This window comes from Spea bombifrons, chromosome 3 (assembly GCF_027358695.1).
Source record: "Spea bombifrons isolate aSpeBom1 chromosome 3, aSpeBom1.2.pri, whole genome shotgun sequence".
In the NCBI taxonomy this organism is placed as follows: Eukaryota; Metazoa; Chordata; class Amphibia; order Anura; family Pelobatidae; genus Spea; species Spea bombifrons.
In genome coordinates this window covers 2,828,498-2,856,324 of record NC_071089.1, presented here as the reverse complement: position 1 = coordinate 2,856,324, position 27,827 = coordinate 2,828,498, and the positions used below count along the sequence as shown (strand labels likewise).

Below are 27,827 nucleotides of genomic sequence, written 5' to 3'. Positions count from 1 at the left end.
AAGGAAATCAGGCTTTTTTGGTGTTTGTGAAAAGGATGGGCTAAACACGCCACAATGGGGAAGGATTCTAAGCCTTACCTAACCCTAAACTGTCAACCGTAAACCATTAACAGTACTCCGACGCTAACTGTAACTGGGCCTCTTCAAAGCCATGAGCTTAACCCGCCCCTAACCCAAGCTCTATCACCAAACCTTTCCATGCTTAAACGTTTCTAACCGCTAACTTTGGAAAGGTGGTTTAATTAGAAAGATTGGATTTGTGGAAAAGATATATTTGCTTTCAAAGGAAACAGCATCAGGCAACTTGGTATTTGTGAAGCCGATGGGTTCAGCACGCCACGATTGGAAAAAAGAGTAGTAATCAGATTCCATCCCGAAGCCTTACCCCTAACCTTGTAACACAGCCCAAAGAATGTGTGCCAGGAACTTCTGGTGGCTGCAGCAGAAGGGGAAGTTGCGGACCCCCGTAGGTAAGCGGTGGGGGAGTTACAATCTTCAGCTTTTCTTTTCTTAACGCAAACAACATTGTTTCAAAGAAGCAACCTCGCGCCCCAGTCACTAAGACTGCTGGAAGGTTTGTTTGAGCTGCCGCCTCATTTGAATACCCATGATGCACCGAGAAACGCCCCGCCTTATTGTTAGTTTAATAAGACTTTAAAACAGCCCAATATTAAATAGTTCCAATCCCTTTGCAATTGTGTTTTGCATGTGTTAAAGGTTCCAATGATCAGGCAAGAGCTGGGTGGGATTAATTAAACACACCTTAACCTCGAGGAGCACTGCCTGTGGCCGGGCCGTTGCCCTGCGGCATGCTTGGGTATACTCTGGTTTCTCTTCAGACCGAATAAATCTTTCGCCTTTTACTAAAGATTTCCGTGGGGAGGAACGACCATGAGTCTTAATCAATTTTTTGATGCCTGGCGTTTGCTGGGCTTCTTTGCTGTTGTTAACGATAGATCAAAAAGATTGCTTGCTTTAGCCGCAAGCTTCGTCCTGGCTAAGGGCTGCGTCGCATTCAGAAGTGCAAAATATCCTGCCTGTGTCATGCTATGTACTGTTTGGGGTTGTAGAAATGCTTTAACGAGGCAGAGGTAGACCACGCCCTCCAGACTGTATGCAAATAAGCCTGTACATATGCTTTCAAGCATATTCCCAATTGTTCTTTATGATAATAAACAAACCAAAAAAAAAAAAACAACTGTCCTTAAATGTTTAACATTGAGATCTCTGTTCCTCACATGTGCAGTTGTATTATTCATTTCCTCAAATATCAATAGTGAAACATCTGGAAAAAGTACTCACCACACGCTTAAGGGGCCGGTTTTCAGCATGGAAAGGACTAATGCGCCCTCTGTACGTTCAGTGATCATAGCTTTTTTGCTATTTGTTTAAAAGCTTTCCGACACGAGTTGGGAAGCTCTATGCGTGTGGAAAGATCAGGTTGCAGACTTCATTTTTGGCAAAGTGTCTAGTCTGCCGTGTTTGGATTGACTTTTGCCGCTCCGATGCCGCGCTGCGCTCCTTCTTTGTGGCGGTGCTGGGGAGTCCGGTCGTCCGTGCGTTGCCGTTAGTGAGCCTTTTGCTCGTTCGTCGCAAGGCCGTATGGTGAACTGTCCGAGATTTTGTGCGTTTTCTTCCCGCCGCAGTTTTAATACAAAAACAATTTTGTTAGGTACTTTTTATAATCTTAGGTGCAAAATGTTGGCACTGGCGATGCTGCTTAAGACAAAAAGAAATTGAAGGAAATCAGGCTTTTTTGGTGTTTGTGAAAAGGATGGGCTAAACACGCCACAATGGGGAAGGATTCTAAGCCTTACCTAACCCTAAACTGTCAACCGTAAACCATTAACAGTACTCCGACGCTAACTGTAACTGGGCCTCTTCAAAGCCATGAGCTTAACCCGCCCCTAACCCAAGCTCTATCACCAAACCTTTCCATGCTTAAACGTTTCTAACCGCTAACTTTGGAAAGGTGGTTTAATTAGAAAGATTGGATTTGTGGAAAAGATATATTTGCTTTCAAAGGAAACAGCATCAGGCAACTTGGTATTTGTGAAGCCGATGGGTTCAGCATGCCACGATTGGAAAAAAGAGTAGTAATCAGATTCCATCCCGAAGCCTGACCCCTAACCTTGTAACACAGCCCAAAGAATGTGTGCCAGGAACTTCTGGTGGCTGCAGCAGAAGGGGAAGTTGCGGACCCCCGTAGGTAAGCGGTGGGGGAGTTACAATCTTCAGCTTTTCTTTTCTTAACGCAAACAACATTGTTTCAAAGAAGCAACCTCGCGCCCCAGTCACTAAGACTGCTGGAAGGTTTGTTTGAGCTGCCGCCTCATTTGAATACCCATGATGCACCGAGAAACGCCCCGCCTTATTGTTAGTTTAATAAGACTTTAAAACAGCCCAATATCAAATAGTTCCAATCCCTTTGCAATTGTGTTTTGCATGTGTTAAAGGTTCCAATGATCAGGCAAGAGCTGGGTGGGATTAATTAAACACACCTTAACCTCGAGGAGCACTGCCTGTGGCCGGGCCGTTGCCCTGCGGCATGCTTGGGTATACTCTGGTTTCTCTTCAGACCGAATAAATCTTTCGCCTTTTACTAAAGATTTCCGTGGGGAGGAACGACCATGAGTCTTAATCAATTTTTTGATGCCTGGCGTTTGCTGGGCTTCTTTGCTGTTGTTAACGATAGATCAAAAAGATTGCTTGCTTTAGTCGCAAGCTTCGTCCTGGCTAAGGGCTGCGTCGCATCCAGAAGCGCAAAATATCCTGCCTGTGTCATGCTATGTACTGTTTGGGGTTGTAGAAATGCTTTAACGAGGCAGAGTTAGACCACGCCCTCCAGACTGTATGCAAATAAGCCTGTACATATGCTTTCAAGCATATTCCCAATTGTTCTTTATGATAATAAACAAACCAAAAAAAAAAACAACTGTCCTTAAATGTTTAACATTGAGATCTCTGTTCCTTACATGTGCAGTTGTATTATTCATTTCCTCAAATATCAATAGTGAAACATCTGGAAAAAGTACTCACCACACGCTTAAGGGGCCGGTTTTCAGCATGGAAAGGACTAATGCGCCCTCTGTACGTTCAGTGATCATAGCTTTTTTGCTATTTGTTTAAAAGCTTTCCGACACGAATTGGGAAGCTCTATGCGTGTGGAAAGATCAGGTTGCAGACTTCAGTTTTGGCAAAGTGTCTAGTCTGCCGTGTTTGGATTGACATTTGCCGCTCCGATGCCGTGCTGCGCTCCTTCTTTGTGGCGGTGCTGGGGAGTCCGGTCGTCCGTGCGCTGCCGTTAGTGAGCCTTTTGCTCGTTCGTCGCAAGGCCGTATGGTGAACTGTCCGAGATTTTGTGCGTTTTCTTCCCGCCGCAGTTTTAATACAAAAACAATTTTGTTAGGTACTTTTTATAATCTTAGGTGCAAAATGTTGGCACTGGCGATGCTGCTTAAGACAAAAAGAAATTGAAGGAAATCAGGCTTTTTTGGTGTTTGTGAAAAGGATGGGCTAAACACGCTACAATGGGGAAGGATTCTAAGCCTTACCTAACCCTAAACTGTCAACCGTAAACCATTAACAGTACTCCGACGCTAACTGTAACTGGGCCTCTTCAAAGCCATGAGCTTAACCCGCCCCTAACCCAAGCTCTATCACCAAACCTTTCCATGCTTAAACGTTTCTAACCGCTAACTTTGGAAAGGTGGTTTAATTAGAAAGATTGGATTTGTGGAAAAGATATATTTGCTTTCAAAGGAAACAGCATCAGGCAACTTGGTATTTGTGAAGCCGATGGGTTCAGCACGCCACGATTGGAAAAAAGAGTAGTAATCAGATTCCATCCCGAAGCCTTACCCCTAACCTTGTAACACAGCCCAAAGAATGTGTGCCAGGAACTTCTGGTGGCTGCAGCAGAAGGGGAAGTTGCGGACCCCCGTAGGTAAGCGGTGGGGGAGTTACAATCTTCAGCTTTTCTTTTCTTAACGCAGACAACATTGTTTCAAAGAAGCAACCTCGCGCCCCAGTCACTAAGACTGCTGGAAGGTTTGTTTGAGCTGCCGCCTCATTTGAATACCCATGATGCACCGAGAAACGCCCCGCCTTATTGTTAGTTTAATAAGACTTTAAAACAGCCCAATATTAAATAGTTCCAATCCCTTTGCAATTGTGTTTTGCATGTGTTAAAGGTTCCAATGATCAGGCAAGAGCTGGGTGGGATTAATTAAACACACCTTAACCTCGAGGAGCACTGCCTGTGGCCGGGCCGTTGCCCTGCGGCATGCTTGGGTATACTCTGGTTTCTCTTCAGACCAAATAAATCTTTCACCTTTTACTAAAGATTTCCGTGGGGAGGAACGACCATGAGTCTTAATCAATTTTTTGATGCCTGGCGTTTGCTGGGCTTCTTTGCTGTTGTTAACGATAGATCAAAAAGATTGCTTGCTTTAGTCGCAAGCTTCGTCCTGGCTAAGGGCTGCGTCGCATCCAGAAGCGCAAAATATCCTGCCTGTGTCATGCTATGTACTGTTTGGGGTTGTAGAAATGCTTTAACGAGGCAGAGTTAGACCACGCCCTCCAGACTGTATGCAAATAAGCCTGTACATATGCTTTCAAGCATATTCCCAATTGTTCTTTATGATAATAAACAAACCAAAAAAAAAAAACAACTGTCCTTAAATGTTTAACATTGAGATCTCTGTTCCTTACATGTGCAGTTGTATTATTCATTTCCTCAAATATCAATAGTGAAACATCTGGAAAAAGTACTCACCACACGCTTAAGGGGCCGGTTTTCAGCATGGAAAGGACTAATGCGCCCTCTGTACGTTCAGTGATCATAGCTTTTTTGCTATTTGTTTAAAAGCTTTCCGACACGAATTGGGAAGCTCTATGCGTGTGGAAAGATCAGGTTGCAGACTTCAGTTTTGGCAAAGTGTCTAGTCTGCCGTGTTTGGATTGACTTTTGCCGCTCCGGTGCCGTGCTGCGCTCCTTCTTTGTGGCGGTGCTGGGGAGTCCGGTCGTCCGTGCGCTGCCGTTAGTGAGCCTTTTGCTCGTTCGTCGCAAGGCCGTATGGTGAACTGTCCGAGATTTTGTGCGTTTTCTTCCCGCCGCAGTTTTAATACAAAAACAATTTTGTTAGGTACTTTTTATAATCTTAGGTGCAAAATGTTGGCACTGGCGATGCTGCTTAAGACAAAAAGAAATTGAAGGAAATCAGGCTTTTTTGGTGTTTGTGAAAAGGATGGGCTAAACACGCCACAATGGGGAAGGATTCTAAGCCTTACCTAACCCTAAACTGTCAACCGTAAACCATTAACAGTACTCCGACGCTAACTGTAACTGGGCCTCTTCAAAGCCATGAGCTTAACCCGCCCCTAACCCAAGCTCTATCACCAAACCTTTCCATGCTTAAACGTTTCTAACCGCTAACTTTGGAAAGGTGGTTTAATTAGAAAGATTGGATTTGTGGAAAAGATATATTTGCTTTCAAAGGAAACAGCATCAGGCAACTTGGTATTTGTGAAGCCGATGGGTTCAGCACGCCACGATTGGAAAAAAGAGTAGTAATCAGATTTCATCCCGAAGCCTTACCCCTAACCTTGTAACACAGCCCAAAGAATGTGTGCCAGGAACTTCTGGTGGCTGCAGCAGAAGGGGAAGTTGCGGACCCCCGTAGGTAAGCGGTGGGGGAGTTACAATCTTCAGCTTTTCTTTTCTTAACGCAAACAACATTGTTTCAAAGAAGCAACCTCGCGCCCCAGTCACTAAGACTGCTGGAAGGTTTGTTTGAGCTGCCGCCTCATTTGAATACCCATGATGCACCGAGAAACGCCCCGCCTTATTGTTAGTTTAATAAGACTTTAAAACAGCCCAATATTAAATAGTTCCAATCCCTTTGCAATTGTGTTTTGCATGTGTTAAAGGTTCCAATGATCAGGCAAGAGCTGGGTGGGATTAATTAAACACACCTTAACCTCGAGGAGCACTGCCTGTGGCCGGGCCGTTGCCCTGCGGCATGCTTGGGTATACTCTGGTTTCTCTTCAGACCGAATAAATCTTTCGCCTTTTACTAAAGATTTCCGTGGGGAGGAACGACCATGAGTCTTAATCAATTTTTTGATGCCTGGCGTTTGCTGGGCTTCTTTGCAGTTGTTAACGATAGATCAAAAAGATTGCTTGCTTTAGTCGCAAGCTTCGTCCTGGCTAAGGGCTGCGTCGCATCCAGAAGCGCAAAATATCCTGCCTGTGTCATGCTATGTACTGTTTGGGGTTGTAGAAATGCTTTAACGAGGCAGAGGTAGACCACGCCCTCCAGACTGTATGCAAATAAGCCTGTACATATGCTTTCAAGCATATTCCCAATTGTTCTTTATGATAATAAACAAACCAAAAAAAAAAAACTGTCCTTAAATGTTTAACATTGAGATCTCTGTTCCTCACATGTGCAGTCGTATTATTCATTTCCTCAAATATCAATAGTGAAACATCTGGAAAAAGTACTCACCACACGCTTAAGGGGCCGGTTTTCAGCATGGAAAGGACTAATGCGCCCTCTGTACGTTCAGTGATCATAGCTTTTTTGCTATTTGTTTAAAAGCTTTCCGACACGAATTGGGAAGCTCTATGCGTGTGGAAAGATCAGGTTGCAGACTTCAGTTTTGGCAAAGTGTCTAGTCTGCCGTGTTTGGATTGACATTTGCCGCTCCGATGCCGTGCTGCGCTCCTTCTTTGTGGCGGTGCTGGGGAGTCCGGTCGTCCGTGCGCTGCCGTTAGTGAGCCTTTTGCTCGTTCGTCGCAAGGCCGTATGGTGAACTGTCCGAGATTTTGTGCGTTTTCTTCCCGCCGCAGTTTTAATACAAAAACAATTTTGTTAGGTACTTTTTATAATCTTAGGTGCAAAATGTTGGCACTGGCGATGCTGCTTAAGACAAAAAGAAATTGAAGGAAATCAGGCTTTTTTGGTGTTTGTGAAAAGGATGGGCTAAACACGCTACAATGGGGAAGGATTCTAAGCCTTACCTAACCCTAAACTGTCAACCGTAAACCATTAACAGTACTCCGACGCTAACTGTAACTGGGCCTCTTCAAAGCCATGAGCTTAACCCGCCCCTAACCCAAGCTCTATCACCAAACCTTTCCATGCTTAAACGTTTCTAACCGCTAACTTTGGAAAGGTGGTTTAATTAGAAAGATTGGATTTGTGGAAAAGATATATTTGCTTTCAAAGGAAACAGCATCAGGCAACTTGGTATTTGTGAAGCCGATGGGTTCAGCACGCCACGATTGGAAAAAAGAGTAGTAATCAGATTCCATCCCGAAGCCTTACCCCTAACCTTGTAACACAGCCCAAAGAATGTGTGCCAGGAACTTCTGGTGGCTGCAGCAGAAGGGGAAGTTGCGGACCCCCGTAGGTAAGCGGTGGGGGAGTTACAATCTTCAGCTTTTCTTTTCTTAACGCAGACAACATTGTTTCAAAGAAGCAACCTCGCGCCCCAGTCACTAAGACTGCTGGAAGGTTTGTTTGAGCTGCCGCCTCATTTGAATACCCATGATGCACCGAGAAACGCCCCGCCTTATTGTTAGTTTAATAAGACTTTAAAACAGCCCAATATTAAATAGTTCCAATCCCTTTGCAATTGTGTTTTGCATGTGTTAAAGGTTCCAATGATCAGGCAAGAGCTGGGTGGGATTAATTAAACACACCTTAACCTCGAGGAGCACTGCCTGTGGCCGGGCCGTTGCCCTGCGGCATGCTTGGGTATACTCTGGTTTCTCTTCAGACCAAATAAATCTTTCACCTTTTACTAAAGATTTCCGTGGGGAGGAACGACCATGAGTCTTAATCAATTTTTTGATGCCTGGCGTTTGCTGGGCTTCTTTGCTGTTGTTAACGATAGATCAAAAAGATTGCTTGCTTTAGTTGCAAGCTTCGTCCTGGCTAAGGGCTGCGTCGCATCCAGAAGCGCAAAATATCCTGCCTGTGTCATGCTATGTACTGTTTGGGGTTGTAGAAATGCTTTAACGAGGCAGAGTTAGACCACGCCCTCCAGACTGTATGCAAATAAGCCTGTACATATGCTTTCAAGCATATTCCCAATTGTTCTTTATGATAATAAACAAACCAAAAAAAAAAAACAACTGTCCTTAAATGTTTAACATTGAGATCTCTGTTCCTTACATGTGCAGTTGTATTATTCATTTCCTCAAATATCAATAGTGAAACATCTGGAAAAAGTACTCACCACACGCTTAAGGGGCCGGTTTTCAGCATGGAAAGGACTAATGCGCCCTCTGTACGTTCAGTGATCATAGCTTTTTTGCTATTTGTTTAAAAGCTTTCCGACACGAATTGGGAAGCTCTATGCGTGTGGAAAGATCAGGTTGCAGACTTCAGTTTTGGCAAAGTGTCTAGTCTGCCGTGTTTGGATTGACTTTTGCCGCTCCGGTGCCGTGCTGCGCTCCTTCTTTGTGGCGGTGCTGGGGAGTCCGGTCGTCCGTGCGCTGCCGTTAGTGAGCCTTTTGCTCGTTCGTCGCAAGGCCGTATGGTGAACTGTCCGAGATTTTGTGCGTTTTCTTCCCGCCGCAGTTTTAATACAAAAACAATTTTGTTAGGTACTTTTTATAATCTTAGGTGCAAAATGTTGGCACTGGCGATGCTGCTTAAGACAAAAAGAAATTGAAGGAAATCAGGCTTTTTTGGTGTTTGTGAAAAGGATGGGCTAAACACGCCACAATGGGGAAGGATTCTAAGCCTTACCTAACCCTAAACTGTCAACCGTAAACCATTAACAGTACTCCGACGCTAACTGTAACTGGGCCTCTTCAAAGCCATGAGCTTAACCCGCCCCTAACCCAAGCTCTATCACCAAACCTTTCCATGCTTAAACGTTTCTAACCGCTAACTTTGGAAAGGTGGTTTAATTAGAAAGATTGGATTTGTGGAAAAGATATATTTGCTTTCAAAGGAAACAGCATCAGGCAACTTGGTATTTGTGAAGCCGATGGGTTCAGCACGCCACGATTGGAAAAAAGAGTAGTAATCAGATTCCATCCCGAAGCCTTACCCCTAACCTTGTAACACAGCCCAAAGAATGTGTGCCAGGAACTTCTGGTGGCTGCAGCAGAAGGGGAAGTTGCGGACCCCCGTAGGTAAGCGGTGGGGGAGTTACAATCTTCAGCTTTTCTTTTCTTAACGCAAACAACATTGTTTCAAAGAAGCAACCTCGCGCCCCAGTCACTAAGACTGCTGGAAGGTTTGTTTGAGCTGCCGCCTCATTTGAATACCCATGATGCACCGAGAAACGCCCCGCCTTATTGTTAGTTTAATAAGACTTTAAAACAGCCCAATATCAAATAGTTCCAATCCCTTTGCAATTGTGTTTTGCATGTGTTAAAGGTTCCAATGATCAGGCAAGAGCTGGGTGGGATTAATTAAACACACCTTAACCTCGAGGAGCACTGCCTGTGGCCGGGCCGTTGCCCTGCGGCATGCTTGGGTATACTCTGGTTTCTCTTCAGACCGAATAAATCTTTCGCCTTTTACTAAAGATTTCCGTGGGGAGGAACGACCATGAGTCTTAATCAATTTTTTGATGCCTGGCGTTTGCTGGGCTTCTTTGCAGTTGTTAACGATAGATCAAAAAGATTGCTTGCTTTAGTCGCAAGCTTCGTCCTGGCTAAGGGCTGCGTCGCATCCAGAAGCGCAAAATATCCTGCCTGTGTCATGCTATGTACTGTTTGGGGTTGTAGAAATGCTTTAACGAGGCAGAGGTAGACCACGCCCTCCAGACTGTATGCAAATAAGCCTGTACATATGCTTTCAAGCATATTCCCAATTGTTCTTTATGATAATAAACAAACCAAAAAAAAAAAACTGTCCTTAAATGTTTAACATTGAGATCTCTGTTCCTCACATGTGCAGTTGTATTATTCATTTCCTCAAATATCAATAGTGAAACATCTGGAAAAAGTACTCACCACACGCTTAAGGGGCCGGTTTTCAGCATGGAAAGGACTAATGCGCCCTCTGTACGTTCAGTGATCATAGCTTTTTTTGCTATTTGTTTAAAAGCTTTCCGACACGAGTTGGGAAGCTCTATGCGTGTGGAAAGATCAGGTTGCAGACTTCATTTTTGGCAAAGTATCTAGTCTGCCGTGTTTGGATTGACTTTTGCCGCTCCGATGCCGCGCTGCGCTCCTTCTTTGTGGCGGTTCTGGGGAGTCCGGTCGTCCGTGCGCTGCCGTTAGTGAGCCTTTTGCTCGTTCGTCGCAAGGCTGTATGGTGAACTGTCCGAGATTTTGTGCGTTTTCTTCCCGCCGCAGTTTTAATACAAAAACAATTTTGTTAGGTACTTTTTATAATCTTAGGTGCAAAATGTTGGCACTGGCGATGCTGCTTAAGACAAAAAGAAATTGAAGGAAATCAGGCTTTTTTGGTGTTTGTGAAAAGGATGGGCTAAACACGCCACAATGGGGAAGGATTCTAAGCCTTACCTAACCCTAAACTGTCAACCGTAAACCATTAACAGTACTCCGACGCTAACTGTAACTGGGCCTCTTCAAAGCCATGAGCTTAACCCGCCCCTAACCCAAGCTCTATCACCAAACCTTTCCATGCTTAAACGTTTCTAACCGCTAACTTTGGAAAGGTGGTTTAATTAGAAAGATTGGATTTGTGGAAAAGATATATTTGCTTTCAAAGGAAACAGCATCAGGCAACTTGGTATTTGTGAAGCCGATGGGTTCAGCACGCCACGATTGGAAAAAAGAGTAGTAATCAGATTCCATCCCGAAGCCTTACCCCTAACCTTGTAACACAGCCCAAAGAATGTGTGCCAGGAACTTCTGGTGGCTGCAGCAGAAGGGGAAGTTGCGGACCCCCGTAGGTAAGCGGTGGGGGAGTTACAATCTTCAGCTTTTCTTTTCTTAACGCAGACAACATTGTTTCAAAGAAGCAACCTCGCGCCCCAGTCACTAAGACTGCTGGAAGGTTTGTTTGAGCTGCCGCCTCATTTGAATACCCATGATGCACCGAGAAACGCCCCGCCTTATTGTTAGTTTAATAAGACTTTAAAACAGCCCAATATTAAATAGTTCCAATCCCTTTGCAATTGTGTTTTGCATGTGTTAAAGGTTCCAATGATCAGGCAAGAGCTGGGTGGGATTAATTAAACACACCTTAACCTCGAGGAGCACTGCCTGTGGCCGGGCCGTTGCCCTGCGGCATGCTTGGGTATACTCTGGTTTCTCTTCAGACCGAATAAATCTTTCGCCTTTTACTAAAGATTTCCGTGGGGAGGAACGACCATGAGTCTTAATCAATTTTTTGATGCCTGGCGTTTGCTGGGCTTCTTTGCTGTTGTTAACGATAGATCAAAAAGATTGCTTGCTTTAGTCGCAAGCTTCGTCCTGGCTAAGGGCTGCGTCGCATCCAGAAGCGCAAAATATCCTGCCTGTGTCATGCTATGTACTGTTTGGGGTTGTAGAAATGCTTTAACGAGGCAGAGTTAGACCACGCCCTCCAGACTGTATGCAAATAAGCCTGTACATATGCTTTCAAGCATATTCCCAATTGTTCTTTATGATAATAAACAAACCAAAAAAAAAAACCAACTGTCCTTAAATGTTTAACATTGAGATCTCTGTTCCTTACATGTGCAGTTGTATTATTCATTTCCTCAAATATCAATAGTGAAACATCTGGAAAAAGTACTCACCACACGCTTAAGGGGCCGGTTTTCAGCATGGAAAGGACTAATGCGCCCTCTGTACGTTCAGTGATCATAGCTTTTTTGCTATTTGTTTAAAAGCTTTCCGACACGAATTGGGAAGCTCTATGCGTGTGGAAAGATCAGGTTGCAGACTTCATTTTTGGCAAAGTGTCTAGTCTGCCGTGTTTGGATTGACTTTTGCCGCTCCGATGCCGTGCTGCGCTCCTTCTTTGTGGCGGTGCTGGGGAGTCCGGTCGTCCGTGCGCTGCCGTTAGTGAGCCTTTTGCTCGTTCGTCGCAAGGCCGTATGGTGAACTGTCCGAGATTTTGTGCGTTTTCTTCCCGCCGCAGTTTTAATACAAAAACAATTTTGTTAGGTACTTTTTATAATCTTAGGTGCAAAATGTTGGCACTGGTGATGCTGCTTAAGACAAAAAGAAATTGAAGGAAATCAGGCTTTTTTGGTGTTTGTGAAAAGGATGGGCTAAACACGCCACAATGGGGAAGGATTCTAAGCCTTACCTAACCCTAAACTGTCAACCGTAAACCATTAACAGTACTCCGACGCTAACTGTAACTGGGCCTCTTCAAAGCCATGAGCTTAACCCGCCCCTAACCCAAGCTCTATCACCAAACCTTTCCATGCTTAAACGTTTCTAACCGCTAACTTTGGAAAGGTGGTTTAATAAGAAAGATTGGATTTGTGGAAAAGATATATTTGCTTTCAAAGGAAACAGCATCAGGCAACTTGGTATTTGTGAAGCCGATGGGTTCAGCACGCCACGATTGGAAAAAAGAGTAGTAATCAGATTCCATCCCGAAGCCTTACCCCTAACCTTGAAACGCAGCCCAAAGAATGTGTGCCAGGAACTTCTGGTGGCTGCAGCAGAAGGGGAAGTTGCGGACCCCGTAGGTAAGCGGTGGGGGAGTTACAATCTTCAGCTTTTCTTTTCTTAACGCAAACAACATTGTTTCAAAGAAGCAACCTCGCGCCCCAGTCACTAAGACTGCTGGAAGGTTTGTTTGAGCTGCCGCCTCATTTGAATACCCATGATGCACCGAGAAACGCCCCGCCTTATTGTTAGTTTAATAAGACTTTAAAACAGCCCAATATTAAATAGTTCCAATCCCTTTGCAATTGTGTTTTGCATGTGTTAAAGGTTCCAATGATCAGGCAAGAGCTGGGTGGGATTAATTAAACACACCTTAACCTCGAGGAGCACTGCCTGTGGCCGGGCCGTTGCCCTGCGGCATGCTTGGGTATACTCTGGTTTCTCTTCAGACCGAATAAGTCTTTCGCCTTTTACTAAAGATTTCCCTGGGGAGGAACGACCATGAGTCTTAATCAATTTTTTGATGCTTGGCGTTTGCTGGGCTTCTTTGCTGTTGTTAACGATAGATCAAAAAGATTGCTTGCTTTAGTCGCAAGCTTCGTCCTGGCTAAGGGCTGCGTCGCATCCAGAAGCGCAAAATATCCTGCCTGTGTCATGCTATGTACTGTTTGGGGTTGTAGAAATGCTTTAACGAGGCAGAGGTAGACCACGCCCTCCAGACTGTATGCAAATAAGCCTGTACATATGCTTTCAAGCATATTCCCAATTGTTCTTTATGATAATAAACAAACCAAAAAAAAAAAACTGTCCTTAAATGTTTAACATTGAGATCTCTGTTCCTCACATGTGCAGTCGTATTATTCATTTCCTCAAATATCAATAGTGAAACATCTGGAAAAAGTACTCACCACACGCTTAAGGGGCCGGTTTTCAGCATGGAAAGGACTAATGCGCCCTCTGTACGTTCAGTGATCATAGCTTTTTTGCTATTTGTTTAAAAGCTTTCCGACACGAGTTGGGAAGCTCTATGCGTGTGGAAAGATCAGGTTGCAGACTTCATTTTTGGCAAAGTGTCTAGTCTGCCGTGTTTGGATTGACTTTTGCCGCTCCGATGCCGCGCTGCGCTCCTTCTTTGTGGCGGTGCTGGGGAGTCCGGTCGTCCGTGCGCTGCCCTTAGTGAGCCTTTTGCTCGTTCGTCGCAAGGCCGTATGGTGAACTGTCCGAGATTTTGTGCGTTTTCTTCCCGCCGCAGTTTTAATACAAAAACAATTTTGTTAGGTACTTTTTATAATCTTAGGTGCAAAATGTTGGCACTGGCGATGCTGCTTAAGACAAAAAGAAATTGAAGGAAATCAGGCTTTTTTGGTGTTTGTGAAAAGGATGGGCTAAACACGCCACAATGGGGAAGGATTCTAAGCCTTACCTAACCCTAAACTGTCAACCGTAAACCATTAACAGTACTCCGACGCTAACTGTAACTGGGCCTCTTCAAAGCCATGAGCTTAACCCGCCCCTAACCCAAGCTCTATCACCAAACCTTTCCATGCTTAAACGTTTCTAACCGCTAACTTTGGAAAGGTGGTTTAATAAGAAAGATTGGATTTGTGGAAAAGATATATTTGCTTTCAAAGGAAACAGCATCAGGCAACTTGGTATTTGTGAAGCCGATGGGTTCAGCACGCCACGATTGGAAAAAAGAGTAGTAATCAGATTCCATCCCGAAGCCTTACCCCTAACCTTGTAACGCAGCCCAAAGAATGTGTGCCAGGAACTTCTGGTGGCTGCAGCAGAAGGGGAAGTTGCGGACCCCCGTAGGTAAGCGGTGGGGGAGTTACAATCTTCAGCTTTTCTTTTCTTAACGCAAACAACATTGTTTCAAAGAAGCAACCTCGCGCCCCAGTCACTAAGACTGCTGGAAGGTTTGTTTGAGCTGCCGCCTCATTTGAATACCCATGATGCACCGAGAAACGCCCCGCCTTATTGTTAGTTTAATAAGACTTTAAAACAGCCCAATATTAAATAGTTCCAATCCCTTTGCAATTGTGTTTTGCATGTGTTAAAGGTTCCAATGATCAGGCAAGAGCTGGGTGGGATTAATTAAACACACCTTAACCTCGAGGAGCACTGCCTGTGGCCGGGCCGTTGCCCTGCGGCATGCTTGGGTATACTCTGGTTTCTCTTCAGACCGAATAAATCTTTCGCCTTTTACTAAAGATTTCCGTGGGGAGGAACGACCATGAGTCTTAATCAATTTTTTGATGCCTGGCGTTTGCTGGGCTTCTTTGCAGTTGTTAACGATAGATCAAAAAGATTGCTTGCTTTAGTCGCAAGCTTCGTCCTGGCTAAGGGCTGCGTCGCATCCAGAAGCGCAAAATATCCTGCCTGTGTCATGCTATGTACTGTTTGGGGTTGTAGAAATGCTTTAACGAGGCAGAGGTAGACCACGCCCTCCAGACTGTATGCAAATAAGCCTGTACATATGCTTTCAAGCATATTCCCAATTGTTCTTTATGATAATAAACAAACCAAAAAAAAAAAACTGTCCTTAAATGTTTAACATTGAGATCTCTGTTCCTCACATGTGCAGTCGTATTATTCATTTCCTCAAATATCAATAGTGAAACATCTGGAAAAAGTACTCACCACACGCTTAAGGGGCCGGTTTTCAGCATGGAAAGGACTAATGCGCCCTCTGTACGTTCAGTGATCATAGCTTTTTTGCTATTTGTTTAAAAGCTTTCCGACACGAGTTGGGAAGCTCTATGTGTGTGGAAAGATCAGGTTGCAGACTTCATTTTTGGCAAAGTGTCTAGTCTGCCGTGTTTGGATTGACTTTTGCCGCTCCGATGCCGTGCTGCGCTCCTTCTTTGTGGCGGTGCTGGGGAGTCCGGTCGTCCGTGCGCTGCCGTTAGTGAGCCTTTTGCTCGTTCGTCGCAAGGCCGTATGGTGAACTGTCCGAGATTTTGTGCGTTTTCTTCCCGCCGCAGTTTTAATACAAAAACAATTTTGTTAGGTACTTTTTATAATCTTAGGTGCAAAATGTTGGCACTGGCGATGCTGCTTAAGACAAAAAGAAATTGAAGGAAATCAGGCTTTTTTGGTGTTTGTGAAAAGGATGGGCTAAACACGCCACAATGGGGAAGGATTCTAAGCCTTACCTAACCCTAAACTGTCAACCGTAAACCATTAACAGTACTCCGACGCTAACTGTAACTGGGCCTCTTCAAAGCCATGAGCTTAACCCGCCCCTAACCCAAGCTCTATCACCAAACCTTTCCATGCTTAAACGTTTCTAACCGCTAACTTTGGAAAGGTGGTTTAATAAGAAAGATTGGATTTGTGGAAAAGATATATTTGCTTTCAAAGGAAACAGCATCAGGCAACTTGGTATTTGTGAAGCCGATGGGTTCAGCACGCCACGATTGGAAAAAAGAGTAGTAATCAGATTCCATCCCGAAGCCTTACCCCTAACCTTGTAACGCAGCCCAAAGAATGTGTGCCAGGAACTTCTGGTGGCTGCAGCAGAAGGGGAAGTTGCGGACCCCCGTAGGTAAGCGGTGGGGGAGTTACAATCTTCAGCTTTTCTTTTCTTAACGCAAACAACATTGTTTCAAAGAAGCAACCTCGCGCCCCAGTCACTAAGACTGCTGGAAGGTTTGTTTGAGCTGCCGCCTCATTTGAATACCCATGATGCACCGAGAAACGCCCCGCCTTATTGTTAGTTTAATAAGACTTTAAAACAGCCCAATATTAAATAGTTCCAATCCCTTTGCAATTGTGTTTTGCATGTGTTAAAGGTTCCAATGATCAGGCAAGAGCTGGGTGGGATTAATTAAACACACCTTAACCTCGAGGAGCACTGCCTGTGGCCGGGCCGTTGCCCTGCGGCATGCTTGGGTATACTCTGGTTTCTCTTCAGACCGAATAAATCTTTCGCCTTTTACTAAAGATTTCCGTGGGGAGGAACGACCATGAGTCTTAATCAATTTTTTGATGCCTGGCGTTTGCTGGGCTTCTTTGCAGTTGTTAACGATAGATCAAAAAGATTGCTTGCTTTAGTCGCAAGCTTCGTCCTGGCTAAGGGCTGCGTCGCATCCAGAAGCGCAAAATATCCTGCCTGTGTCATGCTATGTACTGTTTGGGGTTGTAGAAATGCTTTAACGAGGCAGAGGTAGACCACGCCCTCCAGACTGTATGCAAATAAGCCTGTACATATGCTTTCAAGCATATTCCCAATTGTTCTTTATGATAATAAACAAACCAAAAAAAAAAAACTGTCCTTAAATGTTTAACATTGAGATCTCTGTTCCTCACATGTGCAGTCGTATTATTCATTTCCTCAAATATCAATAGTGAAACATCTGGAAAAAGTACTCACCACACGCTTAAGGGGCCGGTTTTCAGCATGGAAAGGACTAATGCGCCCTCTGTACGTTCAGTGATCATAGCTTTTTTGCTATTTGTTTAAAAGCTTTCCGACACGAGTTGGGAAGCTCTATGTGTGTGGAAAGATCAGGTTGCAGACTTCATTTTTGGCAAAGTGTCTAGTCTGCCGTGTTTGGATTGACTTTTGCCGCTCCGATGCCGTGCTGCGCTCCTTCTTTGTGGCGGTGCTGGGGAGTCCGGTCGTCCGTGCGCTGCCGTTAGTGAGCCTTTTGCTCGTTCGTCGCAAGGCCGTATGGTGAACTGTCCGAGATTTTGTGCGTTTTCTTCCCGCCGCAGTTTTAATACAAAAACAATTTTGTTAGGTACTTTTTATAATCTTAGGTGCAAAATGTTGGCACTGGCGATGCTGCTTAAGACAAAAAGAAATTGAAGGAAATCAGGCTTTTTTGGTGTTTGTGAAAAGGATGGGCTAAACACGCCACAATGGGGAAGGATTCTAAGCCTTACCTAACCCTAAACTGTCAACCGTAAACCATTAACAGTACTCCGACGCTAACTGTAACTGGGCCTCTTCAAAGCCATGAGCTTAACCCGCCCCTAACCCAAGCTCTATCACCAAACCTTTCCATGCTTAAACGTTTCTAACCGCTAACTTTGGAAAGGTGGTTTAATTAGAAAGATTGGATTTGTGGAAAAGATATATTTGCTTTCAAAGGAAACAGCATCAGGCAACTTGGTATTTGTGAAGCCGATGGGTTCAGCACGCCACGATTGGAAAAAAGAGTAGTAATCAGATTCCATCCCGAAGCCTTACCCCTAACCTTGTAACACAGCCCAAAGAATGTGTGCCAGGAACTTCTGGTGGCTGCAGCAGAAGGGGAAGTTGCGGACCCCCGTAGGTAAGCGGTGGGGGAGTTACAATCTTCAGCTTTTCTTTTCTTAACGCAGACAACATTGTTTCAAAGAAGCAACCTTGCGCCCCAGTCACTAAGACTGCTGGAAGGTTTGTTTGAGCTGCCGCCTCATTTGAATACCCATGATGCACCGAGAAACGCCCCGCCTTATTGTTAGTTTAATAAGACTTTAAAACAGCCCAATATTAAATAGTTCCAATCCCTTTGCAATTGTGTTTTGCATGTGTTAAAGGTTCCAATGATCAGGCAAGAGCTGGGTGGGATTAATTAAACACACCTTAACCTCGAGGAGCACTGCCTGTGGCCGGGCCGTTGCCCTGCGGCATGCTTGGGTATACTCTGGTTTCTCTTCAGACTGAATAAATCTTTCGCCTTTTACTAAAGATTTCCGTGGGGAGGAACGACCATGAGTCTTAATCAATTTTTTGATGCCTGGCGTTTGCTGGGCTTCTTTGCTGTTGTTAACGATAGATCAAAAAGATTGCTTGCTTTAGTCGCAAGCTTCGTCCTGGCTAAGGGCTGTGTCGCATCCAGAAGCGCAAAATATCCTGCCTGTGTCATGCTATGTACTGTTTGGGGTTGTAGAAATGCTTTAACGAGGCAGAGTTAGACCACGCCCTCCAGGCTGTATGCAAATAAGCCTGTACATATGCTTTCAAGCATATTCCCAATTGTTCTTTATGATAATAAACAAACCAAAAAAAAAAACAACTGTCCTTAAATGTTTAACATTGAGATCTCTGTTCCTCACATGTGCAGTTGTATTATTCATTTCCTCAAATATCAATAGTGAAACATCTGGAAAAAGTACTCACCACACGCTTAAGGGGCCGGTTTTCAGCATGGAAAGGACTAATGCGCCCTCTGTACGTTCAGTGATCATAGCTTTTTTGCTATTTGTTTAAAAGCTTTCCGACACGAGTTGGGAAGCTCTATGCGTGTGGAAAGATCAGGTTGCAGACTTCATTTTTGGCAAAGTGTCTAGTCTGCCGTGTTTGGATTGACTTTTGCCGCTCCGATGCCGTGCTGCGCTCCTTCTTTGTGGCGGTGCTGGGGAGTCCGGTCGTCCGTGCGCTGCCGTTAGTGAGCCTTTTGCTCGTTCGTCGCAAGGCCGTATGGTGAACTGTCCGAGATTTTGTGCGTTTTCTTCCCGCCGCAGTTTTAATACAAAAACAATTTTGTTAGGTACTTTTTATAATCTTAGGTGCAAAATGTTGGCACTGGCGATGCTGCTTAAGACAAAAAGAAATTGAAGGAAATCAGGCTTTTTTGGTGTTTGTGAAAAGGATGGGCTAAACACGCCACAATGGGGAAGGATTCTAAGCCTTACCTAACCCTAAACTGTCAACCGTAAACCATTAACAGTACTCCGACGCTAACTGTAACTGGGCCTCTTCAAAGCCATGAGCTTAACCCGCCCCTAACCCAAGCTCTATCACCAAACCTTTCCATGCTTAAACGTTTCTAACCGCTAACTTTGGAAAGGTGGTTTAATTAGAAAGATTGGATTTGTGGAAAAGATATATTTGCTTTCAAAGGAAACAGCATCAGGCAACTTGGTATTTGTGAAGCCGATGGGTTCAGCACGCCACGATTGGAAAAAAGAGTAGTAATCAGATTCCATCCCGAAGCCTTACCCCTAACCTTGTAACACAGCCCAAAGACTGTGTGCCAGGAACTTCTGGTGGCTGCAGCAGAAGGGGAAGTTGCGGACCCCCGTAGGTAAGCGGTGGGGGAGTTACAATCTTCAGCTTTTCTTTTCTTAACGCAAACAACATTGTTTCAAAGAAGCAACCTCGCGCCCCAGTCACTAAGACTGCTGGAAGGTTTGTTTGAGCTGCCGCCTCATTTGAATACCCATGATGCACCGAGAAACGCCCCGCCTTATTGTTAGTTTAATAAGACTTTAAAACAGCCCAATATTGAATAGTTCCAATCCCTTTGCAATTGTGTTTTGCATGTGTTAAAGGTTCCAATGATCAGGCAAGAGCTGGGTGGGATTAATTAAACACACCTTAACCTCGAGGAGCACTGCCTGTGGCCGGGCCGTTGCCCTGCGGCATGCTTGGGTATACTCTGGTTTCTCTTCAGACCGAATAAATCTTTCGCCTTTTACTAAAGATTTCCGTGGGGAGGAACAACCATGAGTCTTAATCAATTTTTTGATGCCTGGCGTTTGCTGGGCTTCTTTGCTGTTGTTAACGATAGATCAAAAAGATTGCTTGCTTTAGTCGCAAGCTTCGCCCTGGCTAAGGGCTGCGTCGCATCCAGAAGCGCAAAAATATCCTGCCTGTGTCATGCTATGTACTGTTTGGGGTTGTAGAAATGCTTTAACGAGGCAGAGTTAGACCACGCCCTCCAGACTGTATGCAAATAAGCCTGTACATATGCTTTCAAGCATATTCCCAATTGTTCTTTATGATAATAAACAAACCAAAAAAAAAAAACAACTGTCCTTAAATGTTTAACATTGAGATCTCTGTTCCTCACATGTGCAGTTGTATTATTCATTTCCTCAAATATCAATAGTGAAACATCTGGAAAAAGTACTCACCACACGCTTAAGGGGCCGGTTTTCAGCATGGAAAGGACTAATGCGCCCTCTGTACGTTCAGTGATCATAGCTTTTTTGCTATTTGTTTAAAAGCTTTCCGACACGAGTTGGGAAGCTCTATGCGTGTGGAAAGATCAGGTTGCAGACTTCATTTTTGGCAAAGTGTCTAGTCTGCCGTGTTTGGATTGACTTTTGCCGCTCCGATGCCGTGCTGCGCTCCTTCTTTGTGGCGGTGCTGGGGAGTCCGGTCGTCCGTGCGCTGCCGTTAGTGAGCCTTTTGCTCGTTCGTCGCAAGGCCGTATGGTGAACTGTCCGAGATTTTGTGCGTTTTCTTCCCGCCGCAGTTTTAATACAAAAACAATTTTGTTAGGTACTTTTTATAATCTTAGGTGCAAAATGTTGGCACTGGCGATGCTGCTTAAGACAAAAAGAAATTGAAGGAAATCAGGCTTTTTTGGTGTTTGTGAAAAGGATGGGCTAAACACGCCACAATGGGGAAGGATTCTAAGCCTTACCTAACCCTAAACTGTCAACCGTAAACCATTAACAGTACTCCGACGCTAACTGTAACTGGGCCTCTTCAAAGCCATGAGCTTAACCCGCCCCTAACCCAAGCTCTATCACCAAACCTTTCCATGCTTAAACGTTTCTAACCGCTAACTTTGGAAAGGTGGTTTAATTAGAAAGATTGGATTTGTGGAAAAGATATATTTGCTTTCAAAGGAAACAGCATCAGGCAACTTGGTATTTGTGAAGCCGATGGGTTCAGCACGCCACGATTGGAAAAAAGAGTAGTAATCAGATTCCATCCCGAAGCCTTACCCCTAACCTTGTAACACAGCCCAAAGAATGTGTGCCAGGAACTTCTGGTGGCTGCAGCAGAAGGGGAAGTTGCGGACCCCCGTAGGTAAGCGGTGGGGGAGTTACAATCTTCAGCTTTTCTTTTCTTAACGCAGACAACATTGTTTCAAAGAAGCAACCTTGCGCCCCAGTCACTAAGACTGCTGGAAGGTTTGTTTGAGCTGCCGCCTCATTTGAATACCCATGATGCACCGAGAAACGCCCCGCCTTATTGTTAGTTTAATAAGACTTTAAAACAGCCCAATATTAAATAGTTCCAATCCCTTTGCAATTGTGTTTTGCATGTGTTAAAGGTTCCAATGATCAGGCAAGAGCTGGGTGGGATTAATTAAACACACCTTAACCTCGAGGAGCACTGCCTGTGGCCGGGCCGTTGCCCTGCGGCATGCTTGGGTATACTCTGGTTTCTCTTCAGACTGAATAAATCTTTCGCCTTTTACTAAAGATTTCCGTGGGGAGGAACGACCATGAGTCTTAATCAATTTTTTGATGCCTGGCGTTTGCTGGGCTTCTTTGCTGTTGTTAACGATAGATCAAAAAGATTGCTTGCTTTAGTCGCAAGCTTCGTCCTGGCTAAGGGCTGTGTCGCATCCAGAAGCGCAAAATATCCTGCCTGTGTCATGCTATGTACTGTTTGGGGTTGTAGAAATGCTTTAACGAGGCAGAGTTAGACCACGCCCTCCAGGCTGTATGCAAATAAGCCTGTACATATGCTTTCAAGCATATTCCCAATTGTTCTTTATGATAATAAACAAACCAAAAAAAAAAACAACTGTCCTTAAATGTTTAACATTGAGATCTCTGTTCCTCACATGTGCAGTTGTATTATTCATTTCCTCAAATATCAATAGTGAAACATCTGGAAAAAGTACTCACCACACGCTTAAGGGGCCGGTTTTCAGCATGGAAAGGACTAATGCGCCCTCTGTACGTTCAGTGATCATAGCTTTTTTGCTATTTGTTTAAAAGCTTTCCGACACGAGTTGGGAAGCTCTATGCGTGTGGAAAGATCAGGTTGCAGACTTCATTTTTGGCAAAGTGTCTAGTCTGCCGTGTTTGGATTGACTTTTGCCGCTCCGATGCCGTGCTGCGCTCCTTCTTTGTGGCGGTGCTGGGGAGTCCGGTCGTCCGTGCGCTGCCGTTAGTGAGCCTTTTGCTCGTTCGTCGCAAGGCCGTATGGTGAACTGTCCGAGATTTTGTGCGTTTTCTTCCCGCCGCAGTTTTAATACAAAAACAATTTTGTTAGGTACTTTTTATAATCTTAGGTGCAAAATGTTGGCACTGGCGATGCTGCTTAAGACAAAAAGAAATTGAAGGAAATCAGGCTTTTTTGGTGTTTGTGAAAAGGATGGGCTAAACACGCCACAATGGGGAAGGATTCTAAGCCTTACCTAACCCTAAACTGTCAACCGTAAACCATTAACAGTACTCCGACGCTAACTGTAACTGGGCCTCTTCAAAGCCATGAGCTTAACCCGCCCCTAACCCAAGCTCTATCACCAAACCTTTCCATGCTTAAACGTTTCTAACCGCTAACTTTGGAAAGGTGGTTTAATTAGAAAGATTGGATTTGTGGAAAAGATATATTTGCTTTCAAAGGAAACAGCATCAGGCAACTTGGTATTTGTGAAGCCGATGGGTTCAGCACGCCACGATTGGAAAAAAGAGTAGTAATCAGATTCCATCCCGAAGCCTTACCCCTAACCTTGTAACACAGCCCAAAGACTTTTCTTTTCTTAACGCAAACAACATTGTTTCAAAGAAGCAACCTCGCGCCCCAGTCACTAAGACTGCTGGAAGGTTTGTTTGAGCTGCCGCCTCATTTGAATACCCATGATGCACCGAGAAACGCCCCGCCTTATTGTTAGTTTAATAAGACTTTAAAACAGCCCAATATTAAATAGTTCCAATCCCTTTGCAATTGTGTTTTGCATGTGTTAAAGGTTCCAATGATCAGGCAAGAGCTGGGTGGGATTAATTAAACACACCTTAACCTCGAGGAGCACTGCCTGTGGCCGGGCCATTGCCCTGCGGCATGCTTGGGTATACTCTGGTTTCTCTTCAGACCGAATAAATCTTTCGCCTTTTACTAAAGATTTCCGTGGGGAGGAACGACCATGAGTCTTAATCAATTTTTTGATGCCTGGCGTTTGCTGGGCTTCTTTGCTGTTGTTAACGATAGATCAAAAAGATTGCTTGCTTTAGTCGCAAGCTTCGTCCTGGCTAAGGGCTGCGTCGCATCCAGAAGCGCAAAATATCCTGCCTGTGTCATGCTATGTACTGTTTGGGGTTGTAGAAATGCTTTAACGAGGCAGAGTTAGACCACGCCCTCCAGGCTGTATGCAAATAAGCCTGTACATATGCTTTCAAGCATATTCCCAATTGTTCTTTATGATAATAAACAAACCAAAAAAAAAAAACAACTGTCCTTAAATGTTTAACATTGAGATCTCTGTTCCTCACATGTGCAGTTGTATTATTCATTTCCTCAAATATCAATAGTGAAACATCTGGAAAAAGTACTCACCACACGCTTAAGGGGCCGGTTTTCAGCATGGAAAGGACTAATGCGCCCTCCGTACGTTCAGTGATCATAGCTTTTTTGCTATTTGTTTGAAAGCTTTCCGACACGAGTTGGGAAGCTCTATGCGTGTGGAAAGATCAGGTTGCAGACTTCATTTTTGGCAAAGTGTCTAGTCTGCCGTGTTTGGATTGACTTTTGCCGCTCCGATGCCGTGCTGCGCTCCTTCTTTGTGGCGGTGCTGGGGAGTCCGGTCGTCCGTGCGCTGCCGTTAGTGAGCCTTTTGCTCGTTCGTCGCAAGGCCGTATGGTGAACTGTCCGAGATTTTGTGCGTTTTCTTCCCGCCGCAGTTTTAATACAAAAACAATTTTGTTAGGTACTTTTTATAATCTTAGGTGCAAAATGTTGGCACTGGCGATGCTGCTTAAGACAAAAAGAAATTGAAGGAAATCAGGCTTTTTTGGTGTTTGTGAAAAGGATGGGCTAAACACGCCACAATGGGGAAGGATTCTAAGCCTTACCTAACCCTAAACTGTCAACCGTAAACCATTAACAGTACTCCGACGCTAACTGTAACTGGGCCTCTTCAAAGCCATGAGCTTAACCCGCCCCTAACCCAAGCTCTATCACCAAACCTTTCCATGCTTAAACGTTTCTAACCGCTAACTTTGGAAAGGTGGTTTAATTAGAAAGATTGGATTTGTGGAAAAGATATATTTGCTTTCAAAGGAAACAGCATCAGGCAACTTGGTATTTGTGAAGCCGATGGGTTCAGCACGCCACGATTGGAAAAAAGAGTAGTAATCAGATTCCATCCCGAAGCCTTACCCCTAACCTTGTAACGCAGCCCAAAGAATGTGTGCCAGGAACTTCTGGTGGCTGCAGCAGAAGGGGAAGTTGCGGACCCCCGTAGGTAAGCGGTGGGGGAGTTACAATCTTCAGCTTTTCTTTTCTTAACGCAAACAACATTGTTTCAAAGAAGCAACCTCGCGCCCCAGTCACTAAGACTGCTGGAAGGTTTGTTTGAGCTGCCGCCTCATTTGAATACCCATGATGCACCAAGAAACGCCCCGCCTTATTGTTAGTTTAATAAGACTTTAAAACAGCCCAATATTAAATAGTTCCAATCCCTTTGCAATTGTGTTTTGCATGTGTTAAAGGTTCCAATGATCAGGCAAGAGCTGGGTGGGATTAATTAAACACACCTTAACCTCGAGGAGCACTGCCTGTGGCCGGGCCGTTGCCCTGCGGCATGCTTGGGTATATTCTGGTTTCTCTTCAGACCGAATAAATCTTTCGCCTTTTACTAAAGATTTCCGTGGGGAGGAATGACCATGAGTCTTAATCAATTTTTTGATGCCTGGCGTTTGCTGGGCTTCTTTGCTGTTGTTAACGATAGATCAAAAAGATTGCCTGCTTTAGTCGCAAGCTTCGTCCTGGCTAAGGGCTGCGTCGCATCCAGAAGCGCAAAATATCCTGCCTGTGTCATGCTATGTACTGTTTGGGGTTGTAGAAATGCTTTAACAAGGCAGAGTTAGACCACGCCCTCCAGACTGTATGCAAATAAGCCTGTACATATGCTTTCAAGCATATTCCCAATTGTTCTTTATGATAATAAACAAACCAAAAAAAAAAACAACTGTCCTTAAATGTTTAACATTGAGATCTCTGTTCCTCACATGTGCAGTTGTATTATTCATTTCCTCAAATATCAATAGTGAAACATCTGGAAGAAGTACTCACCACACGCTTAAGGGGCCGGTTTTCAGCATGGAAAGGACTAATGCGCCCTCTGTACGTTCAGTGATCATAGATTTTTTGCTATTTGTTTAAAAGCTTTCCGACACGAGTTGGGAAGCTCTATGCGTGTGGAAAGATCAAGTTGCAGACTTCATTTTTGGCAAAGTGTCTAGTCTGCCGTGTTTGGATTGACTTTTGCCGCTCCGATGCCGTGCTGCGCTCCTTCTTTGTGGCGGTGCTGGGGAGTCCGGTCGTCCGTGCGCTGCCGTCAGTGAGCCTTTTGCTCGTTTGTCGCAAGGCCGTATGGTGAACTGTCCGAGATTTTGTGCGTTTTCTTCCCGCCGCAGTTTTAATACAAAAACAATTTTGTTAGGTACTTTTTATAATCTTAGGTGCAAAATGTTGGCACTGGCGATGCTGCTTAAGACAAAAAGAAATTGAAGGAAATCAGGCTTTTTTGGTGTTTGTGAAAAGGATGGGCTAAACACGCCACAATGGGGAAGGATTCTAAGCCTTACCTAACCCTAAACTGTCAACCGTAAACCATTAACAGTACTCCGACGCTAACTGTAACTGGGCCTCTTCAAAGCCATGAGCTTAACCCGCCCCTAACCCAAGCTCTATCACCAAACCTTTCCATGCTTAAACGTTTCTAACCGCTAACTTTGGAAAGGTGGTTTAATAAGAAAGATTGGATTTGTGGAAAAGATATATTTGCTTTCAAAGGAAACAGCATCAGGCAACTTGGTATTTGTGAAGCCGATGGGTTCAGCACGCCACGATTGGAAAAAAGAGTAGTAATCAGATTCCATCCCGAAGCCTTACCCCTAACCTTGTAACGCAGCCCAAAGAATGTGTGCCAGGAACTTCTGGTGGCTGCAGCAGAAGGGGAAGTTGCGGACCCCCGTAGGTAAGCGGTGGGGGAGTTACAATCTTCAGCTTTTCTTTTCTTAACGCAAACAACATTGTTTCAAAGAAGCAACCTCGCGCCCCAGTCACTAAGACTGCTGGAAGGTTTGTTTGAGCTGCCGCCTCATTTGAATACCCATGATGCACCGAGAAACGCCCCGCCTTATTGTTAGTTTAATAAGACTTTAAAACAGCCCAATATTAAATAGTTCCAATCCCTTTGCAATTGTGTTTTGCATGTGTTAAAGGTTCCAATGATCAGGCAAGAGCTGGGTGGGATTAATTAAACACACCTTAACCTCGAGGAGCACTGCCTGTGGCCGGGCCGTTGCCCTGCGGCATGCTTGGGTATACTCTGGTTTCTCTTCAGACCGAATAAATCTTTCGCCTTTTACTAAAGATTTCCCTGGGGAGGAACGACCATGAGTCTTAATCAATTTTTTGATGCCTGGCGTTTGCTGGGCTTCTTTGCTGTTGTTAACGATAGATCAAAAAGATTGCTTGCTTTAGTCGCAAGCTTCGTCCTGGCTAAGGGCTGCGTCGCATCCAGAAGCGCAAAATATCCTGCCTGTGTCATGCTATGTACTGTTTGGGGTTGTAGAAATGCTTTAATGAGGCAGAGTTAGACCACGCCCTCCAGGCTGTATGCAAATAAGCTGTACATATGCTTTCAAGCATATTCCCAATTGTTCTTTATGATAATAAACAAACCAAAAAAAAAAAACTGTCCTTAAATGTTTAACATTGAGATCTCTGTTCCTCACATGTGCAGTCGTATTATTCATTTCCTCAAATATCAATAGTGAAACATCTGGAAAAAGTACTCACCACACGCTTAAGGGGCCGGTTTTCAGCATGGAAAGGACTAATGCGCCCTCTGTACGTTCAGTGATCATAGCTTTTTTTGCTATTTGTTTAAAAGCTTTCCGACACGAGTTGGGAAGCTCTATGCGTGTGGAAAGATCAGGTTGCAGACTTCATTTTTGGCAAAGCGTCTAGTCTGCCGTGTTTGGATTGACTTTTGCCGCTCCGATGCCGTGCTGCGCTCCTTCTTTGTGGCGGTGCTGGGGAGTCCGGTCGTCCGTGCGCTGCCGTTAGTGAGCCTTTTGCTCGTTCGTCGCAAGGCCGTGTGGTGAACTGTCCGAGATTTTGTGCGTTTTCTTCCCGCCGCAGTTTTAATACAAAAACAATTTTGTTAGGTACTTTTTATAATCTTAGGTGCAAAATGTTGGCACTGGCGATGCTGCTTAAGACAAAAAGAAATTGAAGGAAATCAGGCTTTTTTGGTGTTTGTGAAAAGGATGGGCTAAACACGCCACAATGGGGAAGGATTCTAAGCCTTACCTAACCCTAAACTGTCAACCGTAAACCATTAACAGTACTCCGACGCTA

At 44.6% G+C, this 27,827-nt stretch overlaps 16 non-coding genes across 16 annotated transcripts; all 16 read left to right on the top strand.

Moving 5' to 3' along the window:
- The first annotated feature begins 819 nt into the window (after positions 1-819).
- On the top strand, positions 820-934 carry LOC128488043 (U5 spliceosomal RNA). The gene has a single exon (XR_008353484.1). It is a non-coding gene; the product is annotated as a U5 spliceosomal RNA (small nuclear RNA).
- Positions 935-2,558: 1,624 nt separating this feature from the next.
- LOC128488042 (U5 spliceosomal RNA) lies at positions 2,559-2,673 on the top strand. Its single transcript, XR_008353483.1, has one exon. It is a non-coding gene; the product is annotated as a U5 spliceosomal RNA (small nuclear RNA).
- A 1,622-nt stretch (positions 2,674-4,295) lies between these two features.
- On the top strand, positions 4,296-4,410 carry LOC128488244 (U5 spliceosomal RNA). The gene has a single exon (XR_008353674.1). It is a non-coding gene; the product is annotated as a U5 spliceosomal RNA (small nuclear RNA).
- A 1,623-nt stretch (positions 4,411-6,033) lies between these two features.
- On the top strand, positions 6,034-6,148 carry LOC128488041 (U5 spliceosomal RNA). Its single transcript, XR_008353481.1, has one exon. It is a non-coding gene; the product is annotated as a U5 spliceosomal RNA (small nuclear RNA).
- Positions 6,149-7,768: 1,620 nt separating this feature from the next.
- On the top strand, positions 7,769-7,883 carry LOC128488243 (U5 spliceosomal RNA). Its single transcript, XR_008353673.1, has one exon. It is a non-coding gene; the product is annotated as a U5 spliceosomal RNA (small nuclear RNA).
- Positions 7,884-9,506: 1,623 nt separating this feature from the next.
- Positions 9,507-9,621, top strand: LOC128488039 (U5 spliceosomal RNA). The gene has a single exon (XR_008353479.1). It is a non-coding gene; the product is annotated as a U5 spliceosomal RNA (small nuclear RNA).
- Positions 9,622-11,242: 1,621 nt separating this feature from the next.
- Positions 11,243-11,357, top strand: LOC128488038 (U5 spliceosomal RNA). Its single transcript, XR_008353478.1, has one exon. It is a non-coding gene; the product is annotated as a U5 spliceosomal RNA (small nuclear RNA).
- A 1,622-nt stretch (positions 11,358-12,979) lies between these two features.
- LOC128488253 (U5 spliceosomal RNA) lies at positions 12,980-13,094 on the top strand. Its single transcript, XR_008353683.1, has one exon. It is a non-coding gene; the product is annotated as a U5 spliceosomal RNA (small nuclear RNA).
- A 1,620-nt stretch (positions 13,095-14,714) lies between these two features.
- Positions 14,715-14,829, top strand: LOC128488037 (U5 spliceosomal RNA). Its single transcript, XR_008353477.1, has one exon. It is a non-coding gene; the product is annotated as a U5 spliceosomal RNA (small nuclear RNA).
- A 1,620-nt stretch (positions 14,830-16,449) lies between these two features.
- On the top strand, positions 16,450-16,564 carry LOC128488035 (U5 spliceosomal RNA). Its single transcript, XR_008353476.1, has one exon. It is a non-coding gene; the product is annotated as a U5 spliceosomal RNA (small nuclear RNA).
- A 1,620-nt stretch (positions 16,565-18,184) lies between these two features.
- On the top strand, positions 18,185-18,299 carry LOC128488135 (U5 spliceosomal RNA). Its single transcript, XR_008353572.1, has one exon. It is a non-coding gene; the product is annotated as a U5 spliceosomal RNA (small nuclear RNA).
- Positions 18,300-19,921: 1,622 nt separating this feature from the next.
- On the top strand, positions 19,922-20,036 carry LOC128487876 (U5 spliceosomal RNA). Its single transcript, XR_008353323.1, has one exon. It is a non-coding gene; the product is annotated as a U5 spliceosomal RNA (small nuclear RNA).
- A 1,624-nt stretch (positions 20,037-21,660) lies between these two features.
- Positions 21,661-21,775, top strand: LOC128488134 (U5 spliceosomal RNA). Its single transcript, XR_008353571.1, has one exon. It is a non-coding gene; the product is annotated as a U5 spliceosomal RNA (small nuclear RNA).
- A 1,535-nt stretch (positions 21,776-23,310) lies between these two features.
- On the top strand, positions 23,311-23,425 carry LOC128488034 (U5 spliceosomal RNA). Its single transcript, XR_008353475.1, has one exon. It is a non-coding gene; the product is annotated as a U5 spliceosomal RNA (small nuclear RNA).
- Positions 23,426-25,048: 1,623 nt separating this feature from the next.
- Positions 25,049-25,163, top strand: LOC128488210 (U5 spliceosomal RNA). The gene has a single exon (XR_008353642.1). It is a non-coding gene; the product is annotated as a U5 spliceosomal RNA (small nuclear RNA).
- Positions 25,164-26,785: 1,622 nt separating this feature from the next.
- LOC128488195 (U5 spliceosomal RNA) lies at positions 26,786-26,900 on the top strand. Its single transcript, XR_008353628.1, has one exon. It is a non-coding gene; the product is annotated as a U5 spliceosomal RNA (small nuclear RNA).
- The last annotated feature ends 927 nt before the right edge of the window (positions 26,901-27,827 follow it).